Genomic DNA, 23778 nt, shown 5'->3' on the forward strand with positions numbered 1-23778 from the left:
TGGGGGCCGAGCGGGGCCCCATCAATAACTAGCTTCATGGCTTGGAGAAAACCGCTTTGAAATATGCGGGTTGGTACTGGGACGGATAGATGTGGTCTAGAGAGATTTTCCACTCCGTCTTCCTTGCTGGGCTCCTTAAGGGTAAGACGTGCACACTTATTAAAGATCGGGAAAAATGCAATTCAAGGTAAAAGAAGCTTCCGCTTGACTGTCATCCGTGAGGCAGAGGCCTCTCCCCTGCTGAGCCCTCCCTCAGAAGGGACACTGTCGTCCCCGAGAAAGAGCAGGGGCTTCTTTTACTCAAGCGGCGTCCAGACTGCCCAGTGAGATAGAAGCAGGGCTTGAAGACGTAGGGACAGTTAAAGACACCCGGAGGAGCCATTGCGATTCAGATGTAGGTCGTGTCATTACATCCCTCCAAGTTGGGAGCGGAGATCAAAGGGAAAGCATGCGGTCTCCACTCTTGAAAAGCGCACACTTCGTTTTCCGTGTCTTGAGAGAGAAATTCAAAATGCATACACCTGAAACAGAATAATACGTGAAGGAGTGAGTCCTAAAAGCATCCGCCGAGACTCATTTGTGAGCGGGTGCGGTTCTGATCCTTGGAGACGGGGCACCACTGACGCTCGGTCCCCGGGCCCGCGGAGCGACCCGCGCCCAGCACGTCCGCACAAGGAGTGGGTGTGAGCAGACCCCCCGCCTTTCTTGCACACGCTGATGGATGCTTGGAAACGCAGCTGGTGAGCACAGCAGCTGAGATTCAGTGTAAACAGCGTGGGGTCCTTTTTTCTGAGGAGGGGGAGAAAGTAATGGTTCTGCAAGGCACAGATTCTGTGGTCCGTTTGCCCCGATGCTTCTGCTGTGACAGACCCAGCCCTCGTGTCCCTGCAGCCGAAACCCTCACCCTCCGCCCTTGGGGGAAGCTGTTCTGTTTTTTTTTTTTAAACTTTTAAACTTTTTTTTAGTGCCAGTTTTGGGTGGGGGAGAGCATGGGCAGGGAGGGGCAGAGAGAGGGAGACACAGAATCCGAAGCAGGCTCCGGGCTCCGAGCTGTCAGCACAGAGCCTGACACGGGGCTCGAACTCACGAGCCGTGAGATCGTGACCGGAGCCGAAGTCGGACGCTCGGTCGACTGAGCCTCCCCGGTGCCTCCAGGGAAAACGGTTCTTGCGAGTCAGGCAAGGGCTTGTATGGTCTGTGGTCTCCGTGCTGCTAGGAAAGCCTGCTTGAGAAGCACGTTTTCTAGGTCCCGCGCTGCGTCTCCTTGTGGATATCTGTAGGTCTGAAGCAGGAAGGAAGGTGGAATCTGTCAAAGGGAATCCAGAGACTCTGGCTTCATGTTTCTTCCGGAATGAGCCAGCTGATTCTTCACTGACCTAAAGGTTAGAGGCTCTGTTTCTGTGATTCTGGCTCTGGACTTAACTCCCCACGCTGTGCGTGTTCCTTAGAAGCCTTCCTTTCCTCTGCTCATTTGGAAGAATTCCGTGGGTGGGGAGGGGTGCAAATAACCCCCCCCCCCCGTGGGGAAGGTGGACCCTCTTGTGTCGAGCTGAAACCATCTCAACGTTGGGACTGCAGGCGAAAAGACACTCAGCACCATGCGAAGGGCTTCTGAAGAGTCTGGCGGGTGCGTGGACAGTTCTGGGGGATCCGGTGCAGGTTCGAGGCTAATCTGGAACCATCCACTCACCCAGTCCTTCGTGTTCTCCTCCCTCGGCCAGGGCTGAGGAGCCGCGGGCCGCTGAGCAGGGAAGCAGGCTTGGGGTCCAGTGGGGGCACAGACAGAGGAACAGCCACGACTCTGAAGTTTACTACAAAGGGTGGCGGTTAGAGCCGGCTCGAGGTGGGAGAGGGGCTCCTGGAAGGAGCAGGGCAGATAAGCTTTCACAGGTGAGGGAGGGTTTAAGGAATTAAAAGGAAAAGCCGAGGGTTGTAAGTTGCCAGGATTTTGGGGTGCCAGGGGCTGCCGGGCTGAGGGGCAGCAGCCGCCGGTATAACCGGTTGGACAAGAAGGTGTGGGACCAGTCAGGTCGGAGTCGGACCCAGAGGCACAGCCAGGATGTGCTGACTGTCCTACATCATGCAGAGGGACTTCGCAGGCGATGGGGAGCCATGGAGTTACCCGGAGCGAGGCAGTACCAGGATCTCATCAGGTGTCAGGATGTTACCGCGGGTGCAGAACAGGCCGGTGAGAGAAAGTCCTGGAAGCTTGTGCCATCTTCGGGAAGGCGTGACTGCATGGGGGGGGGGGGTGCAGGTGCACAAGAGGGGCAGAGGCACTGTTTAGTGGTGGGCTTGAGACTTCATACTTGCTCGCAAGCAGAGGAACCTTGGGCAGAGAAGTCTCTTGGTTCCTACTTTGACGGTTGGCTGGGTGCCGGCCTCCTTGCCTGAGGGCAGTGAGTGGAGACGGGGCAGGGGACACAGGGATAGCCCTGAGCCCGTGAGGCTGAGGGGGACACATCAGTGCTGGGACAGGAGGCGGCTGCTTGAATGTGCAGGACTGGCACCTGGAGAGACATCGCCCTGGAGATGTGGCTGGGGACCCTGGTGCGGCTGTGGGGACGGATGCCACAGGGACACGACTCTATGGAGAGTAGGGCGGACCGAGTCAGGGCACCTGGGGCACAGCCGACATTTGTCAGGCAAAGCCGCAGGGAGGGGGAAGGGCGGTGGGAGGTGAGCAGAGTGAATGCGGCCACGGGGAAATTCAGGAGGAGGGAAAGATCCAGAATGCCAGATGATGAGAATGCCCGTCGTGGGGAGAGCGTCTGAGCATAAGGGGCGGGGGGCGGGGCGCGAGTCGGTGAGTGTGGACGCTGTGCCCACAAACACAGCGACAGAGTCAGCAGGGATGCGGCCGGCCGCGGAACCACGGCGGGAACCATCAGGAAGGATCTGTAAGCGCTGGTGTTTGATGGCAAGATGCCATTGGGCCAAAAGAGCTTCGCGGGAGGTCAGGCAGGAGGAGGACACAGAGGATGTGGTGGGGGAAATGCCTTGACCTGCGGAGAGCAGCTTTCTCGTGGCCGCTGTGTCTCGTCTGCGGGACCTCGCTGTCTCTTAGGCAGCCCGAGGGGGCCACCACCCCTTACTTTGATGGGCCCAGGCTGCCGCGAGCTGCCTTGCTCTGCCCGAGTCCCTTCCATCGGCGCCCGTCACCCGAGGACGGACGCACCCACCTTCGGTACTGAACGCGCGTCGCTCGCCACCGTGGAGGAATTTACGCCCGGGTGGGTGAGGGGCTGGATGAGGCTGGATGACATCCTCCTCCCTGTCCTGGCACCGGGCGTAAGGAATGTCCACTCGCAGGTGTGTCCCCAGGAGCGACAGAACCGCAGAAACCTTGCCGAATTTATCTCATGACCCTGTGGGACGGCTCTGGATTGAGGGATGTCTGTCTTTTGGATGTGGTGACATCTCCACCTGTAGAACATGAGACCTGTTGCCTGATGCCAAGTCACGCTCACTTTTCCGCCACTTGGGTTAATTCTGCGTAGCTACCGTCCACGAGTGCCTAGCGTTCGTATTGGGAAACGGATCTCATCGTCCCCCATTTACAGAGGCTGAAAGTAAGGCCCAGGAAGATGAAGCAACTGATTCCAAGCTGTACAGGAAGTTGACGTATCATTGGATGAATCTTCCTGGGATTCAAATCCAGGTTTTTACTTCTTTGTAGTGTATGGAAATCAAATAGAATGTTTAATTTTTTTTTTTCCTTGAAAGGATTCCATCGAGAAGGGCAATTTGTTTTTGCCAAATCCTGACTGGGGATGTGTCCTGAATTTATTACAGCTGCGCATCCCTAGACGGGCTGGCCGTGGGGACCCGAGAGCCTGTGTGCATCTCTTGGCGTATTGACTCCTTTGAGTGAAGAAAGGACATCTCGAAAGGCACATTTATTCCCTTCCCACACTCATCATACTTATTTTATTAATAGTTTATAAGTCTCAGCTAAATCTCTAGGGCATGATAAATCACATCCTTCACCATGAGAACTTGAAATGAAAATAAGCATTCAGTTATAACAATTTATGGCGAATGCTTAAAATTTGTACACCCCGCAATCTTTCAAGGTCTTGTCAAGTACAGAAGTCAGCCCGCTACAATTTTAAAAGGCTTCCCATAGAAAGCTCTAAATCTTTGCGTAGTCAAGTGTATCTTAATATGGGAGAAAATTATTTTTGTAAATCTTTTCCTAGAAGAGTTTTCATGTTCTCTTTTATAATCTTACAGTGCGGTGAGGCGGGGGAGAGATAAGGGCCCATGTTTATGCAGCGCTGAAACCTGGTAGTTCAGAAGTCAGTCTTTGAAAACCACTAAAAAGAAATATGAATACTGCTATTATCTCTTTTTTTATTTGGTGGTCTCCCTTACCTGTCAAAACATTTCTTCATCTTGCTTTAAACTTCCAGAGTGCCCTCAAATCTGTTACTTCATTTTGTCCTCAAAACCACAAGAATTAAATAAGGGTTTGTGTTATTGCTTCCGCTTCACAGATAAGGAGACTGAAGACAAGAAAATTTGGGGGTAATTTGTCTAAGGTCACACAGCTGGTTAGAGATAGAACCAGGGCAATGACACAGATCTCCCTGTGTTTTTTTTTTTTTTGTCTTAAATAAAAATGTCTAATGTCTCCCTTCTTTAGCTTCAGAATACCCTGTGTTTTCACTGAAGCTAGTTCGGGAGTCGTTGTGGCTCAGAAGGTAGATGGTGTCCAGGAGGGGTCGTGAGGATAGACCTCGCCCTGCGTCCCCTGCTAACGTACACACCATCTGGGCAAGTCTTTGATTTTTTCAGTGTCCCAGTTTCCTCCTGTATAAAACCACGGACCTGGGACACGAATGGTCACCTGATCACCTAGACCAGACTCTGGGATTTCAGGGGTGTTGTTATTCTGTCATCAGCCGTGGCTCTCCGGAGAAACAGGACCCACGGCGTGTGTACGTGTGTGTGTGTGTGTGTGTGTGTGTGTGTGTGTGTGTGTGTGCGCGCGCGCGCACGTCTGTGTGGACATACGTAGATTAGAAATCTAAGTTGTTTTACTTTTGCCGTTTGGTTTTTGAGGCAGGAAATTCTGGACGAGAAAGATTTATTTTAAGGAGTTGGCTCGTGCAGCGGTGGGTCTGGCGAGTGTAAAGTCTGCAGGGTAAGCCAGCGGGGTGGGGACTCGGTGCTGACTTCTACGTTACAGTCTTGAGGCAGAATTCCTTCTTTTGGAAACATGAGGTTTTGCTGTTCAGGCCTTCATTTTGTGGGATGAAACCCACCCACACTGTTGAAGGTGATCCCCTTGACTTAAAAGTGATCCTGTTGTAGGGTGCCTGGGTGACTCAGTTGGTTGAGCATCTGGCTTTTTTTTTTAATTTTTAAAATATTTCTTTATTTTTGAGAGAGAGAGAGAGCGAGCAAGCAGGGGAGGGGCAGGGGCAGAGAGAGAGAAACACACACACACACACACACACACACACACACACAGATTCCGAAGCAGGTTCCAGGCTCTGAGCTGTCAGCACGGAGCCCAATGTGGGGCTCAAACTCACGAACCGTGAGATCATGACCTGAGCCAAAGTCGGACGCTTAACCGACTGAGCATCTGACTCTCGATTTCGTGGTCTCAGGGTTGGTGGGAGTGAGCCCCATGCCTGGCTCTGCACTAACATTGCAGGGCCTGCTTGGGATTCCCTCTCTCCCCTCTCTCCACCCCTCCCGTGCTCATGCTCTCTCTCTCAAAATAAATAAACGTAAAAAAAAGTGAACTCGTTGTAGATATTCATCACATCTGCAGACTCCATCTAGACTAGTGTTGGACCAAACAGCTTGCTACTGTAGCTTAGACACGTGGGCATATACCATCAATCAGCGCGGCTACGACGTGTGTCTGTAACTTTTAACCATCGCAACTATGGTGTGTGTCCCTTTGAACAAGATATACACAACTTGCCTAGCCAACCGTCACCAGAGATGTTCACTCCTGAAGAATTTCCTTTCCTTGAACAATCACGTTGCAAAACTAGCAAAATTTAAATTTCTGACAAGTTTAGTGTGTGCCTCCCCATGTCCATCTGTTAACTCTTGGAGAGGTCTAAGCCCCTGCTTCCGGCGCAGATATTCCCAAGTTTTCAAGAAGGCTGAGCATGGTGGATGCATGATAGCAATGGTATCGGACAAAAGGTTGAGAAGGCACTGCCCACCAGGGTCAGGCAGTAGGAAACAGGAGAGCAGGGAGTCCGGAGCGATAGCTGGTTAGCGTCCCGCCTGGGGCTGTGGCGACCTGGAGATCACCGGCGTCCAGAGAAAATTCTAACCAAATGTCACAGTGCAGGGACAGGGTCCCTAGGATCCCCAGAACTCCTTGTTTTTTGGATAAGCTCTTAGGTGGATTATTACATGAAATTTAAAAACTTTAAGTGTTGGCAGTTGACTTTATTTTTTTTAATTTTTTTTTTTAACGTTTATTTATTTTTTGAGACAGAGAGAGACAGAGCATGAACGGGGGAGGGGCAGAGAGAGAGGGAGACACAGAATCGGAAGCAGGCTCCAGGCTCTGAGCCATCAACCCAGAGCCCGACGTGGGGCTGGAACTCACGGACCGCGAGATCGTGACCTGAGCTGAAGTCAGACGCTTAACTGACTGAGCCACCCAGGCGCCCCAAAACTTTAAGTGTTGGCAGTTGACTTTAAAAAATTAAGCCTTATTTAGCCCGCAGGACACTAGCCGTGGAATCTCTGCGGCTCCGTGGGGCGTTTCTGACTTTTTCCCTGGTACTGCCGTGGATGAGTCGGAGAAGAACGTGCCGGAAAATAAGGCAGTGGGGTGTGGATTAACATCGGAAACCCACCCCGGACCTCTATGCTTCACCCTGTTGTAGTGAACAGTGCCAGAAACAGCTTTGGTGGGCACGTAAAATCTTGCAAGAAGAAAGGCATCACCACCATCATCATCGTTTAATCTCACGACTGTCATTAGCGTCGGTTCCATTACTGCTGTTAGGTTAGGGCAGAGAAAATGAGGCACAGAAGATGTGAAGTGACTTGGCAGAGTCCACACAAGTAGTAACTGGGGGCATGGGGATCTGAGCCCGGGAGGTGCGGCTTCAGAGCCTACGCTTTTCACCAGCGTTCGCTCTCGGGTAGAGTTATTAAACCTGCGGGTAACCAGGGAAGAAATAGCAATGGCGTGGAACAGCCGACTCAGCCCTCCGTTGCGTCCTGTCCATGTTCCTTTGGATCGTGATCCTAAGGGGCGGCCAGTGAAGCCGAGAGAGCCACAGACCTGCGTTTGGGCCCCGCGTCGCAGGTGCAGGAGGTCCGGCGCGAGGTGCACGCTGACCGAGAGCGCCGGGGCCAGGCCGAGGGGAGCTCGGACGTGACCTGGTGTAGGAGCCGGGCCCCTCGTGGACGCTTGGGCTGCGTCCCTGGGGGAGGAGGGGTGGGTCCCGGGCCGGGGTGTCCTGATGTCCTCCACTGCTCAGACCCCGATGTGTGCTGCTTGTGCAAGGCCACCGTGCAGGGGAGGCCGGACTGCCCCAGACAGACCCCGGAGGAGGGGACCCCGGGAGGCTGGGGAGGACAGGCCTGAACCACGCGGACGTGCTTGTCCCAGAAGAGAGAAAACAGTCCTCAGGGTCAGGTGAGCGTGACCATGGTTGTGCCAGCTCCAGGGGTACGGACAGCTCAGGGGATGGCCACGTGCAGCCAGTCTGTGATGGGCAGGGGCGGCCCAGGTCCCAGACAGCTTTCCCACATGGCCGGCTGCGCCCAGCCTGGCGTTTTCGTCCGCAGGACAGCAGCAGGACTTAGCTGCTGGGCAGAATTCTGCACTTTGAGCCAGCACGGAACCTGCCTCTCAAACTCTCCTTTGCCCCAGCCCCAGCGCGGGGCCTTGTCGGTTCCCTGGGCTGCTGGGAGCCTCTGTGTCATGCGAGCATTGTGGCTGTCCACTGTGCCCGTCATCTGCGTCGGTCCCAACCAGCGCCTTGAAGCTGCCTTCCCGGTGAGAGCTTGCTGAGGGTTTATAGGGCACAAGATAAAATAAATGTAAAATACACGTGAACTTAGTCTACACGCTAATCATGAAGCTATAAGAGCTTTGGATAAGTGTATCCGTAAGTTCCTGCTCATGCTGGTCCTGAATCCAAGGGTAAGGGCGGGGGGGACAGTAGGTGGCATGGTAGTCATGGTCCCGACATGTCGGGAAATGAGGATCGGATTTGAGGGACCGTGTGAGGACGGGGGGCGCCTTGCCCCTCGCACCTGTGCTTCCTCCCAGGTGACTGCGGAAGGAACAGGCCGTCCGGTGGGAAGAAAGCCAGACATCACGGTGTCCTTGTGTAGGTGGGTGAGCTCGGGCCTGCAGGGAGTCCGCTTGCTTCCCAGGTGACCACGTGGAGGGTGGACAGGGAGAGCCACCCAAAGAGTTCCCCCCATTCCCACCGCCGGACCCCCCTCCCGCCATTTACCCGGGAGACCGTGGGGCTGAGGGAGAACAGAGACGTGGTTTACCCCACAAGTTCGTTCAGGGAAGCTGCCGGCTCGAACCAAGTTAGGGTTACTCTTCCTGCCGTCCACTCTCTGTGTTTGGTGTTTGCAGATAAAACATTCAGATCTGCCTGGTTTTATTTCCCATTCCTCTTTCCTCTGGAGCAGTGTGTTAACTTCGTCGAAGAGTTCCCACGCTCTTCGGTCAATAATTGTGGGCAGGTGCTATGCCTCACCGCAGTTAGGGCAGGCGAACTGCTAGGGTACAGGGGCCCCCGAATAAATGAGGGTTCAGGCACAGCGAGCATCTCCTTCGGGCCGGTGTGATAGGTCAGTGGGGCAGGTGCCCCTACCTCGTCTCTGCCACGTTCATCCATCGCATTTCTTGTGACGTCCTCAGGAAGGGTTGCTCCGCTCCACCCCCTGGAGGCAAAGTGCCGGGAGGACCCCACGTGGAAGGGTTTGATGATCCCGGCAGGCATCCCCTTCTGCTGGGCAGAATAAGTCCTGGGGCCCTGCCTAGCTGCAAGGCAGGCTGGGAAGTGAGGTGGGTGGGGAGCCCAGGAAGCAGGGAGAGCTTGCCTGGGTTCCCCCTACACCTGCAGGTGCACCCCAAGGTGGAGGGCTTTGCCTAACATGGGGTACATCTATTTCCTTTGAGTCTGCTACCCGATTTGGAACCCTAAGATCGTCAGATGAGGCTTGGCACAATCAGCTTCCTCCTCCCTGTGCGCACAGAGTTCTTCTCTGCGCCCCCCCCTCCCCCCACCAAGCCCCCATCTCTGGGCAGGGGGGAGGTCAGCAGGAGCAGATACAACGGTCAAAGTGGGTGGGGTCTCTTGGCCCTGCCCCTCCAGAAGGCCCCTTGCCAGTTCTCCCTGCACATCTGGATCGTCTCCTGGGGTGTATAGAGAGGGGCCCTCTGCCCCTTCAGGGCCTCAGCTCTGCACTGTGAACCTGGGCAAATTAAAAAAAAAACACACACACAAAAAAACCCCAAAGCTGCTGCCCAAGCACTTGGAACACAGTCAGCCCTGTACGTACCTCCTTCCCCCGCTCCCTCCGCTTGTAATAATAATATTTACCTGCTTGGCAGAGAGAGCCGTCGAGGGGATACATGTGTTCACGTGCTGAAGTGAGGGAGAGATTCTCTAATGAAAGGCACTTGGTGGCAGAAATTAATTGTGGCATATTTCAAAGGCAAGCCAAGAACTTGGCCTCCTTTCTCTTCTGTTTGGGGGCTGCTGTGATGGTCACTAAGGGTAAGAGAATGACAATAACAATAAGTTGCAGCCTTTTTTTTCCTTCTTGCTGTCGTATAAATAGCAGCCTCCTGACCTCCGCTCTGCAGAGTTTTATTGCAGCGTCTTTGTTCCCCTGGCACGCAGCGTGCTTGTGGTCGCGGGGTCCTAAATGAATCTAAGCGTCCCAGTGCTCACTAGCCGGTGGAACCAGTGTGGGGTTACCCCTGCTGTTACCATATTTTGGGGTGGACTAAAATTGTTGCCTTTTTTGTAGCCTCATCCTGAGGGGAAAGATGTGATTTGTGGAGACAGTAAAAAGAAACACATTGCCTCCGGACGCTTGGGGTGGAAAGGCAAATTGTTACCTTTTTCTCCTGATTAATTCCCACTATGAAATCACTAAATAGAGTTCACGTTCAACTCTGTTTTCGTGTCAGGGTTGCTGGTTGCAAAGACATCCGTGCCTAGGTCTGTGACAAATCCTGCTTCCGGGTGTAATTATGCAAGTGATCTTTATTCCTCCACTTTCTTTTTTTGTTATTTTTAACCATCCTCTGTTCTCCTCCTCTCTCTGTCTCCCTCTCTCTGTCTGTAAGCATATGCCTAAGGTCTCAAATTGGGCTCCATAAACTCCCTGGCACTGTTGGTGTTGAATGAGTCTCACAAGTGCTTGGCAAGAAAGCTGTGGAGGGGGTAGATTGGACTGCCTTTAGGGTGGCCCTCTGTCCCTAAATCCTGTGTGCTTGACTGTGTGTGCGGAAATGTACACATGCACACTTGACTCTGTGTGTGTGTGTGTGTGTGTGTGTGTGTGTGTTTTGAGGGGAAGATAGGGACAGTGGGCAGATATAAGATATGTGGACAGATATAAGTTGCATGTTCTTTACACCGAAAATGACAAATCATATCCCAAAAATTTTTAATTAATTACTCTTTTTTTAAAGCTTTTTTTTTTTTGAGAGAGAGAGAGTGCAAGCGGAGAGGGGCAGAGAGAGAGAGAGACACAGAATCGGAAGCAGGCTCCAGGTTCTGAGCTGTCAGCACAGAGCCCAGCGTGGGGCTCGAACTCACGAACCACAACATCATGACCTGAGCTGAAGTCAGATGTCTAACTGACTGAGCCACCCAGGCGCCCCTATAATTACTTTCTTTTTAATCTTTTGAGTCTTTTTATTTCGCTTTGGTTTCTCTGAGTGCCTTTTCCTAGGCATAGGCATTAAATGTGTGAAACAAGGCAATTGCTTGTGTCATGTTATTCCAAGCTCCTCATAGGTACCTATAATTTTCGTTTAAGTATGTAAGAAATATACGAATGTGGGGCGCCTGGGTGGCTCAGTCGGTTAAGCGTCTGACTTCAGCCCAGGTCACGATCTCACTGCTTATGGGTTGGAGCCCCACGTTGGGCTCTGTGCTGACAGCTCGGAGCCTGGAGCCTGCTTAGGATTCTGTGTCTCCCTCTCTCTCTCTCTGCCCCTCCTCTGCTCACACTCTGTCTCTCTCTCTCTCAAAAAATAAATAAACATTTAAAAAAATATACGAATGCATTATCCTAATAATAACCAATAAAACATAAGGTATGAAGTGATCTCCATCATCCCCATGGCCTTTGTTTCAGAAACTCCTAGAAGAAATTGCTACCATTATTTGGTATGTAAATTTCTAGCCTTTAGATATATAGAATATTAATGTAATGTTTAATTACATATCAGCATACTAAATAATATTAATGCCTATATAAGTATATTAAAATAAAATTTATATACATAAATACTTATATGTACATACACATGCATGTACACATGACTGTGCACATTTGGATAGTTAGATATATTGGTACAGTTTTGTGTGCGTGTAATTTTTTTTACGTAATTAGTATACCGAGGTATTTTTCTCTCAACTTCTGTGTCACCCGACAATATGACGTGGTGACATCCATTTATCGACTTAGCTTTGAACACACACACACACACACACACACACACACACACTCCCCTCCTTCTTACAAACTGTAACGTGGGGTTGCCATAGTCAGTAAAATCATTCCCTTATTGATAGACACGCAGACGGTTTCCGGATTTTTGTTTTGATCAACAACCGCCACCCTGATCATCTTTATATATTCTTCCTGCGTCTGTGTGTCCGGTGTTCCCCCCGCAGAGAAACCAAGAAACATAGCATGCGGACTGTAAGTTACGCGGCTTTACGGTTAAGTGGAAACTGACGTCATCCTCCAACGTGGCGGCCCCGATCGATAGTCCCACCACCCGGGTGGGAATTCCCGGGCACACCTCTCCTCCCCTTTTCTGTCGGGTATGTTTTTTGAAGTCCGTGCTATGTTAAGGGAGCACCTGGGAAGCCACGTCCACACGTGTGATTTCTTTCAGTATGACGTTTGAGCCCACGTGCACGCCTCTGTCAAGTGCACAGAGGGGAGGAGGGGCTGTAACGAAGCCAACTTTTCTGCTGTCACATCTACTGTAAATAGTGATTCCCCTGAGGCCCGCTCTCCTCGGCATGTGGCGGTCATTGCGTGAACGGTTTTGTACGCCTTCTTTGGAATTCTGTGATGAGTTCCTTCGGGTCTCCTCAGAAGTCAGGGGCAGCCGTTGATTCCTGGAAGATAGGTTTCTGGTGGGTGAAAACAGCCCAGGCCACCCAGAGCCAAATGTAGAACAGGAGGTGCGTGACGCAAGGGTCTGGTGTCCCGCGGTGATGAGGCTGGCTTCTGGCTGTGCCCTCCGTCCTACCCGCTGAAGGCATGGTTTCGGTTGGCCAAGACGAGTGGGCCTGGTTCTTTCGAGCCGCCCGCCGTCGAGTCAGGCAAACTTCCGTGGCCTCCAGCCTCTTCCCCCGAAGTTTGCCTGTGGCGTGTGGCTCGAAAGAACCAGACCAACTTGTGAAGCTGGAGGCACCTGCTTTTCACGTCACTGTCAGAGATCAGTGATGGTTGAGGGTGAGGGCAAGTGGAAACACTGAGCCGTGGGCAACACTGGACTTTATCTCGTCACAGGAAAAAGGAAGTGCGGCAGCTTCTTCACGGAGCTCGGTAATCGTTTGTTGGTACTTTAGGCAAAATACCACCCGGCCCGGCTCACCCCCAGCGGCCCGTTTCTGTCTCTCGGAAACGATGTATGCCAGCTGCTCGGGTCCCTGGTTGCCGGGCCGGGGTCACCGGGTCTGTGACCTGCTTGCCGTGAGTCACTGGGTGACGTGCGGGCTCACCACTGCCCCAGGACACACGGAGCTCTCTCTTTGGTGTGCCTCCAGGAAGGCGTCCGGTGTTTTCGTGAACACTGTCTGGAGGGTGTCCTGTCGGGTGTGGAGGCATATTAATGAGGCAGCTGGAAAATTGTGCTGTGCTTTGAATTTCCATAGAGGCGATTATCCCTACCATGCCTTTTCTGACCAGGAGTCTTTGAAGAGAGCTCAGAGCTATTTTTAAGAAGTCTCAGACTAAAGAGAGGTTGTCCAGGAAGGAGGGAAGTCATGCCCAGGGCTGCTGGGAACAATGCAGTCTGGCTCTTGGGCAGGCCCTTCGTCCTCAGGGTGCGGGTGCAAACCCAAGGAGCCCGGCTAAGCCTGAGTCAGGGACCCCCAAAGCTGAGTGTGGACCTCCTTGAAGCTGCTTATGCAAGAGGCTTTGGGGGAGCCCGACTTGCCCTTTTCCTCGCCATCTGCCTGCCGGGTGTGCTGGTCCTGTGGGTGGGCAGGCTGGGCTGTGGCCCTCGGGGCCGGGCTCGGGCATTACGGAGAACGCTTCCTTTTGGGGACGCCCCCTCCCTGTCGACGTGGACCGCTGCCGTGTGTCACCTCTCTCTGTACCGGCACGAACCGAACGGGAGAGGTGCGTGTAGCTGGGGAGAAAAGAAGCCGGTGTCTCTGCGCCCTCTCTCCGGGGGAAGCCGCGTCCTGGCGTCCTGGAGGCAGTTTGAAGGCAGCTCAGGTGGGTCTTCATAAGACTTTGGTTACCGGAGCCCGAATGGACGGCCGTGGGTCTCTGAAAGGACCGAGCCGTAGGGGGCACTTGGCGCGCTAAGGATCAACGTCTTGTTCGATTTGTTCTTTCCTGTGAATTGGACGGTAGCGACCACTGGCTTCTCTTTGAAGTTGGGCCCCCCCTCCCTGCTCTGTTGTCTTTTCTGCACAGAGTCTGAGTCTCTCGGGCTTCTCACCACTCCTCTTTCTGTGCCTGGACTTCAGATCCTGCTGTTTCCAGCCTCTGAGCTCCATCCTGTTAATTATGTGATGCCTCCTCTCAGTCTCCGGGGTTTCACCCACTCCTTTGGCCTCCTCCAGCACGTCCGTCATGATGCACGTTCCCTCCAGCCCCTTATGTGAGCTTGCTTTTAGTTCTAGAACTGCCAACAAGCGTTTCTAAGAGGAAGCCCGTCATCTGCCCCTGCAGACTTTGTCTTTTTCCTACAGAGTCTGTCTCGGTGGATGGTACTTACCATACCCCCAGAAGGAACCATCTAGAAAGATTACCCTCTTTCATATGGAGCTGGTGTTCATTTAATTTTCTGATGCTACAAACTGGGCGAGGGCTCACTTGCCCGTGGAGGAAAATCACACCAGAAGGACTTGTGAGTTTGTGGCCCCTTGGGGCTGGGTAGGACTTGAAGGAAGGGGTGGATGGGAGAGGAGCCCCCGATTCAGTGACCGATCAGATGTGGGAGCTTCAGGAGGGAGAGGAAGCGAAGGAGGAGCCCAAAAGCATTCTCTCCGCTGGTGGCAAAAAGCTTCTCAGTTGTTGGAGAAATCTCTGTGTCCTGAGGTGATTAGACTGAAAAACATATCTCTGCACGTGTTTCTGACATAACCACACTCAGCCGTGCTAGCGATTGCTTCATCCATGGGCGTGACTGTGCGTGCGAGACCGTGGGTCTGGTGTTCACGCAGCACGTTTTCCTACGATGGTTCTTAGAGGGAACTCATCACCCCTGAGGAGGGGAGAGGGGACGCAGCTTTACTGGCTCCTTTGCTGCTGTGTCTTCTGCTCCCTCCCTGTCTCCTGGCCCCTTCCTCTTCCCACCCTGCCCACACTGGGCAGCCATCCTGCCCTCCTGTCCCCGTGAAGGAAAGTGATGAAACAATTTCCCTCGTTGACGAGGAAGTACAGCTACTCTTTGAAGAGGTGGCATCCAAAATGAAAAAGGTCTCCTTTGTCCCCAAGTCAGATCCAGCCCTCGCAGGTGAGGGAGAATAGAGCATCCTCGGGGTTCCTTCTGCCTGCAGAACTCTGCGTGCCTTGGGTGGTGGCTCAGTCGGTTGAGCGTCCGACTTCGGCTCAGGTCATGATCTTCTGGTTCGTGAGTTCGAGCCCCACGTTGGGCTCTGTGCTGACAGCCTGGAGCCTGCTTCGGATTCTGTGTCTCCCTCTCTCTCTGCCCCTCGCCTGCTCGTGCTCTGTCTCTCTCTGTCTCAAGAATAATTAAACATTAAAAAATCATTTTTAAAGAAGTCTGCGTGCCCCGTGCTCACTGAGGATGTCGGTGGCTTCGGGTTTATGTGCAGCATTCCAGACGCGAGACCCTTTTCCATCCCCGTCAAGCACGACGTGTTGTGCCATTTAGCTCTCGGTTTCCCTGAAGGAGGCATCTGGCATTTGGAACCCCAGTGGTTGCTAGGAGCCACCGAAGACACGGGGTTAGGGCTCTGACGAGGAGCACCCGACCTCAGTGTGACAGATTGGTGCAACCCCCCCCCCCCCCGAAATTACCCCGAGCTCCTCGCGGTGATGCGGGGACGAGCCCATCAGCTGCACCACCGGCAATGATTCCCTGGCTGATGGAGTGTGGTGCTGCCCTTCAGCTGTGGCCGTGCTCCTGGGCAACCTCTCGCTCAGTGCCTGTTTCCCATCATGGGCCGCAAGTGCCATGACGTGCTGTTGTTGGATCTCTGTGGAACCGTCAGTGTGGGCGTGTAGGACAGTTGTAACTCTCCTTCACAAACTGTCAGGGCACACACGTCAGGGTTGTTAAAGCTTAGGATGGGGAATCAGAGAAGGAATAATTATTTCAGTGACAAACGGACAGGATGTGGCCAAAACAGAATTATCGAAGTCTGTGGTTGGAGCTCTCTACTGAGTGAGCTTACATCAGCACCTTGGAGCCAAACCCTGAGTCTCAGAGAGAACAGTGGTGAGTTTTGCTGGTATCCTTAGACTGGTCAAGGATCTCCGGGAATCTTGCAAGAAGACAGCAGCAGGTGGAATTAGTCCCAGCGCGGCCAACAGACTGACAAGTCGGGGCCACAGCGCCATCCCGGGCACGGGGCTGCAGGGAGCCTGGACAGAGGGCAGCCACCTTCGGGGGGCCTTGCTTGAGAGCAAATCTTATTTTCCTTTTAATTTGTAAATACCACGAGCAGAGCACTGACTTCTGATATATGTGGGGCAAGGCTCCCTTTATCTCCATGTCACAGGCCCCCCTTCCCATTCCCCAAGGCAACCATTCTAATGTTTCTGATGTGTGTCTTTTTATTTAAGCCGGTTGTTATAAAATACAGAACGTTATTGACATGTAATTCGCAAGCCATTACTTGTTATTTTTACAGCGTTTGATTTCACGGGTTTTTAGTGTATTCACCGTTATGTAACCTACGGTGTGATCTTACTTTAGAATATTGTTGTCTCAGGGAAGAAACCTTGTCCCCGTGAGTGGTCACTCACCGTATTTCCCTGCTCCTGGCCCCTGGCGACCATTAATTTTTCTTTTAATCTCTACCGATTTGCGTATCGGGACATTTCGTGTAAGTGGAATCATGCTCAGGGATGTCATTTGTGTTGGCATCTTCCGTTTAGTGTAGTCCTTCCCAGGGTCCACCCATGTTGTGCGAGTCAGAGCTTGGTTTCTTCCTGTGACTGAGTAACATCCCAGGGCACAGAAGCCACGTTTCGTTGATCCACCCCTCAGTCGTGGACCTTTGAGTTCTTTCCGCTGTGTGGCTGTGAGGAAAAACGCTCCCGTGAACATTTGCATGTGGGGTTTCCTGGGGGCACGTGTCTCCACGTCTCTTGGATCCCACCCAGCAGGGAATGTCCTGGCTAGTGTGGGTGAACTGCAGAGCCGGAGGGGGAGGTCCGGTAACAGGGCGAGTCACAGCCACGCGGAGCTCTGTCCTGGCTGGACCCAGCCGCTTTTCTGGCATAAACGCTGCCCAGATTGTTGCCAGCGTTTGGTTAATTTCCAGAGTCCCGAAAAAGTCGATTTTGACAGTTTCTGCTGGTGCTCAACCTGCGCCTGTGGAAGAGCAACTTCCTCGCTCTGACTCCGCTCCATCGGGATCGTGTAGACGGGGCGCAGTGAGCAGAATTGTCCAGCGGCCTCCATTCTGTTCCTTATTTTGTGTTCGTTTCTTTGCTTTTAAGCCCTATTAATGTTACTTCCAGAACCGTGCTTCTCACTGGTGCCTGGTATCACACTCCCCAACTTGATGGAAAGACACCCTAATTGGGGTACTTGTCCCGACGAAGGGGTTTCCGCTGGTATGTTTTTCCTTCCCTCAGTAAGCTCGTACTCCACGTTTCTTCCTTTTCCTTTATCCAGTTTTTTCAGGAGCTGGCTTTATTGAGGTGAAATTCGCATTCGTTAAATTTTTGCAATTTAAGAGGACAGTTTGATGAGTTTTGAGTGATGTGGAACAGAGTCCTATAAGCATCATCGCAGTCGTGGTAGAAAATATTTTATTGCCAAAACCAGTTTCCTTCTGCCCCTTTACAGTCAATTCCTTCCCCCACAGCCTGGCCCTCGGGAGTCACTGTCAGACTTGCTGTCACAGTCATTCATTTGGTTTTATCCAGAATTTCATGTAAGTGGACTCATGAAGTCTGTCCTTTTGTGGATAGCCTCTTTGTTTTCGTAAAATGTCCTTGAGATTTACCAGTATTGTCCTGTGCATCAGGAGTTCATTCCTTTTATTATTATGACAATAAAAAGGCATCTGGGTTATTTCCTCTTTTTAGCTGTTTTTTTTTTTAAGTTTATTTGTTTATTTTGAGAGACAGGAAAGAAAAGCAAGTGTGGGGGAAGGGCAAAGGGAGAGGGAGAGAGAGAGAATCCCAAGCAGGCTCCACACTGTCAGCACAGAGCCTGATGCGGGGCTCGATCTCAGGAACCATGAGATCATGACCTGAGCCGAGATCAAGACTCAGACGCTCAACCAACTGAGCCACCCAGGCGCCCCTCGCTGTTTTGAATAAAGCTGTAAGCATTCACGTACAGGTCGTTTTGTGGACATGACTTTGATTTCTTTTGGGAAAATCATTAGAACTAGAATGGATGGTCATATAGTCACAGCATGTTTAACTTCTAAGAAGCTGGCACATCATGACTTTCGTGTGGCATATATTTTGTGAATTGATTTGCATCTGTAACTTTTCCAGCGGAGGGGTGGGGGACCTTGCAGATCCTAATTTATTACTAGGCTGCTTGCCTTTCTGTTAGTGAATGGTAAGATTTCTAAATACGTGTTGTTCAACGTTTGCAAATAGTTTTTTCCAGCATGTGGCCGGTTTAATTTTCTTAATGGCCTTAATAGTGTCTTTGAAGAGAAAAGTCTTTTAATTTTGATCAAGTCTACTCTACTCATTTTTGCCATTTACGATTTTGCTTTTCCATGTCCTTTTTAAGACATTTTGTCTCACCCAAGGTTACCAACTGTTTTTCCTGTGTTTGCTTCTAGAAATTCGATAGTTTCTTACGTTTGGTTCTGTATTGCGTTTCTTTTTACTTTCCAAGGCTGTATTTAAATTCATGTCAGTTATTAGCATATAGCGTGGTATTGGTTTCGGGAGTCGAATTTAGTGATTCATCCCCATTCACCCAGTGCTCATCCCGGCAAGTGCTCTCCTTAATGCCCATCCCCCATCTAGCCCAATCCCCTACCCACCTTCTTCCACCCACCCTCAGTTCGTTCTCTTTTGCTAAGAGTCTCTTATGGTTTACCTTCCTCTCTGTTTTTATCTTATTTTATTTTCCTTCTCTTCCCGTGTATTCACCTGTTTTGTTTCTTAAATTCTGCATATGAATGAAATCATACAGTATTTGTTTGTCTCTGACTGACTTATTTTGCTTATCATAATCTAGCTCCATTCACGTTGTTGCAAATGGCAAGATTTCATTCTTTTTGATCGCCTAATAATACTCCATTGTGTGTATTTACCACATCTTCTTTACCCATTCATCAGCCGATGGACATTTTGGGCTCTTTCCATAGTTTGGCTATTGTTGATAGTGCTGCTATAAACACTGGGGTGTGTGTGCCCCTTAGAATCAGTATTTCTTTTTAAATTTTTTTAATGTTTGGTTTTGACAGAGACACAGCATGAGCGGGGGAGGGGCAGAGAGAGAGGGAGACACAGAATCCGAAGCAGGCTCCAGGCTCTGAGCTGTCAGTACAGAGCCCGATGTGGGGCTCAAACCCACAGACCGTGAGATCATGACCTGAGCTGAAGTTGGACGCTCAATCGACTGAGCCACCCAGGAGCCCCAATATGTTGTATGTTCTTAAATAAAATAATGTACAGTTGCTTCTTGAACAACACAAGCTTGAAGTGCATGGGTACACTTATGTGGATAGTTTTCTTTTTTTTTTTTAGTGTTTATTTATTTTAGAGAGAGAGAAAGACAGAGTGTGAGTGGGGAGGGGCAGAGAGAGAGAGGGAGACACAGAATCTGAAGCAGGCTCCAGGCTCTGAGCTGTCAGCACAGAGCCCAATGTGGGCTCAAACTCATGGACCATGAGATTATGACCTGAGCCCAAGTTAGATGCTCAACTGACTGAGCCACCCAGGTGCCCCTCGTTGATATTTTCGATAAATACATTATGGTACTGCAAATATATTTCTTTTTCCTTAGGATTTTCTTAATAGTTTTTCTAGCTTTATTGTAAGAGTACAGAATATGATGCATATAAAATATGTGATAATCTACTGTTTGTTCCTGGTACAGCATCTGATCAGCAGTGAGCTATTAGCAATTAAGTTTGGGGGGGGGTCAAAAGTTATATATGTATTTTCAATTGCGAGGGGCATCGGTGCCCTAGCCGCCATGTTGTTCAAGGGTTCAACTGTAATTTATTCCCAAGTTGGGATAGATGTCATGGTGTCTTCAGAAATTGGGCTATGCACAGGTTTCTGTCTTTTTTTTTTTTAATGAGAAAAGTCTATGTAGAGAAAAAAAATTGACAGTAAAATGAATGTTTTCTCCTTTACAGTTATTTACAGTTTATTAATGAAATTGTTCTGTAGGGTTGAATCTCCTTGGCTCTCCTCCGTCGTTCCAGTCAACGGCACTGTTAGTCATGGGAGAAATCAAGCTCTGCTTTGGGACTCTGTGGTATGGCATGAGATATTTATAGCTCACAGAGATCTTAGAAAGATTAAGCCATTGCTCTGACCTGTAATCCTTTTTAAACATTCAATAAAATTTAGCCAAGTAGGCATATCTACAGTGAACTATGTGGAAGGTCCCACGGACATGATTGGGAAGAAATCCCTTGAAGCCTTGATGCGTTTTCTGCTTCTCATTATATTACAGAGAAGTGAAGTCAACTGAGGAGTTAGGTCGGTCCTGTGACTCCATCCCCAGTCATGGGTCGGGCAGGAAGGACGGAAGGCTGGCACTTGTCCACATGTAATTAGGGTGGCTCCAGGATCAGGTGCCGGATGGGTCTTGGCAACAGACAGGGGGTCACCCCCGGACAGGGGGTCACCCGGCAGGTATGCGGTGGTGGCCGTGTGTGTTTGCGTGTGCAGTGGTAGGGTGGTCTGACCGCATGTGTCCTTGGACCGATGGGAGTGGTTGTTCCTATGCTCTGAGGATTCTTCCTGGTGCCTCATGACCGAATAAGGGCTGTGGGGCATTTGTTGTCTCTGTGAATGAGAGTAGCTTTAGTGTTGGGCACTGTTCATTTTTTACATATGAGCTTTAATGCTGGTCCTGGTCTACATTTGATGCTAGAGGACAGGACTTCTTAGGCACAGGCTGGTGTCTCTTCATGTTCAGTGGCTTTGCCCATCTTACTGAACTGATTCGGCCTCGTCTAGCCCAGTCGGTCCCATGTACCGCCATCAGGTGAGTGTGCCGCTGGCACAGTGTTGGAAGGTGGATTACCTTTGCTGGTCCAGTGATCTGGAAAGGATTGGCTCTTTGGAGCCTGGTCTACCTGGGAAATCTCCAGACCACCGGGTGACAGGTCAGCTTCCTTGAAGCAGCACCATGGACTTTTTGTGTCTGGGGCCAGGCAGGAGTGAAAGGCCATAGCTTTGACCGGCTCCATCAGGTAAGCCGCTGGTACCGTTCACAGTGGGTTAACCCAAGGTGTAGCTGATAGTAGGCAGGTGTCTTTGTATTGTACTTGGGGGGGGGGGTCCTGCATTTGCTCCCGTGGAAGCATGACCTTAGGGCTTGCTGTTTTCAAACATTCAGTGTGAAGTAGCTTGATTTGCTTGTTTCCTCCTTGGTGATCTCTCCCCACCCCAAAGTTAGATGGTTGGTTAGATGCTTCTAAGGTCCCCATCAGCTTTCAGACACATTGCCTGGTTCAGAATGAGCGTCTGCATGTGTAAGAGGAAGAGGGGACAAGAACACACGCGTACACAGTGTTCAAATACGTTTGGCTAAGAAAATATTCTTCCATTCCTCCTTTCTCTTACCTGTCTTGTTTTCCTCCAAGGCTCCCCTACGCCGGCTCTCTGCCCCGAGGGTCGGTGACAAAGAACCCAAGCCTCACGTCCTTCAGTTTGAATCCAGTCCCACTTCGGGGCGGTCCTGAAATCGAGGACCCTGTGAGCAGAGACTTGGGTCGGAAGCTACCAACTGTGTCCTTGGTGCTCGTTCTGCTGGCGTTGAGCCAGAGAGAGCCGCGCTCGACCCAGCAGACCAGCACTGAGCCCTCGCAGGGCTCGCCAGCTTGTCACTCTCGAGTATTTTTATTGCTGGAGCTGAAACTAATCCTTCCTAATGCACTGACCCTTCGACCGTGTCCACATGAGGGGTCACGTTTGGATGAATATTTTTGAATCGTATTTCAGGGAATTCAATGCCGTTAATTCAGTGTTCCTCTTTGTTTCGCAAACGCTTAACACCTACTGTGTGTCAGACACAGAGGAGGCGTGGAGGTGACCGCAAGGCACAAGATCGAGGTAAACAGAGGGAAGAGCAAACGTGTTGGACCTGAGAGAATGGAGGTGCACCCCCAAATAAAGAGAATGTGGTGGAAGAAATAGGACGCGTAGAAAAGCAAGGGTCTTCGCTTTACAGAATAATTATTTTGCTTATGAAAGGAGCCTTCTGTGAGGCCACCCTTAGGCACAGGGCTAGAGAACAGATCGTTGAAAATAGGACCAAAAAAAAGCCCCACAAAGCGTCTGGAAACTTTAGCCTGTAGACACTTCTTAGACACTTTCTTAGAGAATTCAGGCAGCTTGAACTAAAAGAGAAAATACAGCAAGCACACTTGCCAGAAAATACTACGGTAATAGTTCTGTTTCTTTACTTGGCAAAGTCAGCCTGACGTTTCCCTGCAAGGTCTTGGTGAAAATAAGAGGTTGCCTATACCTTTGCCTCAACATCAAAATCATTAAAAACGTAGATAGAAGTCAAGATGATTTTCTTTTTTTTAAAAATTTTTTTTCAACGTTTTTTATTTATTTTTGGGACAGAGAGAGACAGAACATGAATGGGGGAGGGGCAGAGAGAGAGGGAGACACAGAATCGGAAACAGGCTCCAGGCTCCGAGCCATCAGCCCAGAGCCCGACGCGGGGCTCGAACTCACGGACCGCGAGATCGTGACCTGGCTGAAGTCGGACGCTTAACCGACTGCGCCACCCAGGCGCCCCAAGGTGATTTTCTTTAAGTCTTCATTGAATATACCTAAAAAATGAATACAAGCCATAGAGATGTGGAGGCTTTGAAGTCAAAATGCCTGAAATCAAATAATGGGCCCCCCACTCACCGGATGTGTGATCTGGGGCCACTGGTGGCGCCTGTCAGCCTTAGTTCCGTCATCTGTAAAATGGTAGCAGCGATAAAACTACTTCCCAGAGCTGTTACAAGAATCAGCAAGGCGATGCCTGAAAGGCTCTTGAATAAGTGCTCAGCACATAGAGGATTTTCAGGAAACTTCAGTCACTGTTTTTCTTGTTTTTATTTTTCTTACGGTTATGCCCCACAACGTGCAAGGTGTTGGCAGGTGCTCGGACGTGGGACTGGAGCCCGGCAGGTAGGGTTGTCGCAAATACACGTAAGCCAAGACCCAAAGTCAGTGTTTGTGGAAGAAAGACAAGCCGAGCCCCCGCGGTAGGGAGGAGAGGGGAGAAGGGGAAGGACTTCGACCCTGCAGGGTCTCAGAGCACAACCGTTATGGTGGCCAGTCAGCTGTATTAGTCCTCGTGGGTCGCTCCTCTGAGAGACAATAATGAGGAACCCTATCCTGACCGACGGCGTCGCAAACAGGTGCGTTCCTCTCCGGGTTTCCCTGCCGGAATGCAGGGGGAGTCACGAAGGTGCATCGGTAACAGTGCACTCATGCATTTAACACTAATAGTAACAACTAACGTATTTTGTTAAAAACAGCAAGGACTTCAGCTTCAGTGGAAAGATGTCTTAGAAATAAGTTGTCGGTCAAAGTGAAAGGTCTGGTGTTCAGCCAGGTTGGGAGCGCGAGAAACCATTTTCATGCAAAACGGGGAAAATTCTCGGCATTTGCGAAAGTTGAGCTTCTCGGAGGTCATGATGGAGCCCTAAGGACCGCTGTCCAAGAGGAGGGGGTAAGAGGCCGGGGCGGGGGGGTGTCCGTGGGGACTTGCCGTTGTCCAGCAGCTGTGCTTTTGGTGACCTGTGGGGACGGGAGACGGACCCCAGGCAGACCCCTCACCCCTGCCTCCCGAGCCTCTCAACATCCCTGCGCTCCTGTCCAGCCGTCGTGGCTTCTGCTCGTTCTGTCATCACCAGTGCGCCTTAAATGCAGAAACCTTCAAGTTTCCTCTCCCTTTTTCTCCCTGTCCCCGGTTTTCCTTACCACCCAAAGCCCAATGTGGCAGCGGGGGCT

Source organism: Prionailurus viverrinus, chromosome A2 (genome assembly GCF_022837055.1).
Source record: "Prionailurus viverrinus isolate Anna chromosome A2, UM_Priviv_1.0, whole genome shotgun sequence".
Classification (NCBI taxonomy): domain Eukaryota; kingdom Metazoa; phylum Chordata; class Mammalia; order Carnivora; family Felidae; genus Prionailurus; species Prionailurus viverrinus.